Source organism: Pimephales promelas, chromosome 5 (assembly GCF_988280905.1).
Source record: "Pimephales promelas chromosome 5, fPimPro1.hap1.1, whole genome shotgun sequence".
Lineage (NCBI taxonomy): Eukaryota > Metazoa > Chordata > Actinopteri > Cypriniformes > Leuciscidae > Pimephales > Pimephales promelas.
Window position 1 is genome coordinate 7,407,883 of NC_142773.1, and position 3,169 is coordinate 7,411,051.

Genomic DNA, 3,169 nt, shown 5'->3' on the forward strand with positions numbered 1-3,169 from the left:
TTGGGATTAGGGTTACGGGATCTTACATTTATCTATAAAATAGTAAAAAGGGAAATTATCCAGATATCTTTATGATATAGAATATACGTAAATAGTTTACGTTTTGTAGCTGTAAAAACGTAATAATGTTACGTTTAAATGTTGCAGATACGTCTATATTATACGTTTCAGCATCTATCCAAACGTACTAAAAAGTACGTTTTCTATCTTTGCAAAAACGTAAAATAGCTACGTATTAACAATGAGACCAGGCTGGGATAGTTCACCCAAAAATGTAATGCTGTCTTAATTTACTGCTGAACACAAAAGAATATATTTGGAAGCATGTTTGTAACCCAACAGTTGTGAGGCACCATTGCCTTCCATAGCAAAAAACAACAACAGTGTGGAGTATTCAGCAGAGCAAATTAGTTTATACAGGTTTGGAACATGTGGGTAAGTAAACGATGACAATTTTTATTTTTGGGTGAACTATCCTTTAAAAACTGTGAACAAATTAGAAATGTTTTATTTTATTGTACTGTATCTTCCCTATTTGTCAATGTTTCTTCTAAACACACAAACCCAGTTAAATAACACGAGGACTTCCAGGTAGAAGTTTCTTCTCAACATCAGCTGCAGATGCAGCAACCTGAAGAGGACACAATACACAAACCAGAATACAAATCATCACTTAAAGGAGAACTCCGGTCAATAGGGTGCAAATATTAAAAAGAGGATAACACTATGTAAGCAACACCGATTTTTGTTGTTGTTCTCTGTACTGATAGCACTCCAAATTTACAAAAATAAAAATAAAAAAAATGAGCTCAATGTTAAAATTGACCAGAGTTCTCCTTTAATAAATTAGAAAGAAGAAAACAAAATACTCACATCTGCATGTAACACCAGTCCATCTTCATGTTCCTGAAAATGGGACATTAGAAGCTTCATATGCAGGTATCAGTGATGCGCGGGTCAATGTATAAACAACCCGCAACCGACCGACGTTTTCAGCTACCCGCCCGCAACTCGGACCGCAAAAAAAGTAAAAAAAAAAAACATTGTACCCGACCCGCTTCCTGACCGCATTTTTTTAAAGTAGTAAATGCTCATCGGAGCGTTATCATCGCAAGAAGACGTAGGCCTACACATAACAAAGGCAAAGCCAGCACTTTGGTCATCATCTTTCATTATTTCCGCAAATGTCTCCCACACTTTTACTCTTTCTATTTGTGTATTTGCGGAGCTTCCACTCCCCAGTCTTCACCTTTTCTCTTGCCGCCTCCATCTCTCTGCAGACTGTAGTGATCATCGTAGACACGGCCGGTTCGTGAACGAATCGTTCTTTTGAACCGGTTCTTTTTAGTGAACCGGTCGAACCAGTACACTCGAACTGAATCGTTCGAAACAGTTCGCGTCTTGCGTCAGTGCTGATCCACAAGTTACTAAAGTTACTCACTTTCAGACATGCCTGACAGTCGCCTCCGAATCGAAATAAATCAATATCCTGAATTATATTTTACTCCAGTAACTCCAACGGTTCACTGAACCGAGACATTTTGGTGCCACTGTTGAGAGAAGTGATGAGCACGAGCAGCTGATACTGTATACCGAACGCACAGGGACAGCGGTTCTCGAATCACCAGTAGTATAGAACCGAGAACTGTTTAGACTGAGCTTGTGTGTTATCTTCGTGCCAGTTATTCAGCCAATAATGTGTAGGGCTGTATATTTCATCAAAAACTGTGTCTAGTACTATATACAAATGTTTAATTGGCATCTTTTTTCAAACGACCCGACCGACCGCGACCCGAATATCATTAAAAACATTTTTGGATGACCCGTAACTGCGGGTAACCGCGGGTGACCGCAGGCACCCGCTCATTTCGGATCAACCCGCGCATCACTGGCAGGTATGCCATCTCTATGTTTTCAGGCTGGGACAGGACATCCTTCACCTTTCCATTCTTTGATTTGCTCTTGAAGTACTCAACGATAGCCTTTCCGCATTCTTTCATGGACATGTCAAAGGCTTTCAGCACATCAATGTCAGTTAGCAACTTGAAGTGGGCACAAATAGACTTCTGGTGGAAGAGGTATGGCCACTGGCTCCTAGTGTCTTCTACTGAAGACAGAATGTAGTCTCCATAAGAGTCTTTACTTCTGCTCTCTCTACACTGCCAATTCCATCATGGCTGTAAATGTCATGTAGTCTTTGACGTTTCGACTCTATTGTTTCTGCAGTCTCTGCAGGGGGAAGGTGCGGTTCAAATCTCACACGGCCAAAGGTGTCCGTTGGTCCTCTTTTGCATCCTGAGTTTGGCTTTGCTCGATGACAGACAAAGCTGCTCTCACGGTTCAAATTTTCAACCCTCGTCTTCACTTGAATTAGGAGTGATGTATATCCTGCTCCTATTAATGAGTCATTTGGAAATTTGTCTCCAAAAGTGTTAGGGTTCTCCCTTACAATCTTTTTACAGATTGTAAGACACTGTGCACGTGTTGGGCAAAGTTCAAACTTGCGCATTTCGTCAACCAGAACTCTAACCATCTGGCGTCTTTCTCCAGGTTTTGGTCTTTTTCCTGTAGAGATTGCCGTTCGGATTTCAGGAGCCATATTGTCCCAAGGGAAATGCTGGGCATTTGTGTGAAGGTCAGGCTTGGCCTGGAAGCCTCTAGTGAGATGCAAGGCAAGACAGGCTGTTTGTTGCAGTTGATGGAGAAGATGAACACACTGATGGAGCTCATAGTACATCTAAATTTAGAGTAACCATCTCTGTTTATGAAAGGGTTCCAAATATCACAGCATAGAGAAAAAGCAATAAAGATTAGTAAAGAGATTAAAATAATTAAGTTATATTTCTGATTAGCTTTAAAATATGCTGAAAGTACAACAAGAAATGTACATGTGTATACATGACCAATTCCACTAAAATATTTCAATGGCTCAAACTACACTGTTCCTCCTGAATTCGAGGTTCCACTATTGGTCATATTCTCCTCTCCAGTACTCCGGCATAAACTTTCTCAGGGAGGCTGAGAAGTGTGATCCCCCTGTAGTTGAAACACACCCCCTAGTCCCCCTTCTTAAAAATAGGGACCACCACCCCGTCTGCCATCCCAGCGGTTTTCGTCCAGGCTGTGGAACACTGGACCAGCTCTATTCCCTCTACAGGGTGCTGGAGGA

At 41.3% G+C, this 3,169-nt stretch overlaps 1 pseudogene; it reads right to left on the reverse strand.

The window, feature by feature from the left end:
• Positions 1-568: 568 nt before the first annotated feature.
• LOC148981342 (uncharacterized) lies at positions 569-2,904 on the reverse strand (annotated as a pseudogene).
• Between the last annotated feature and the right edge of the window lie 265 nt (positions 2,905-3,169).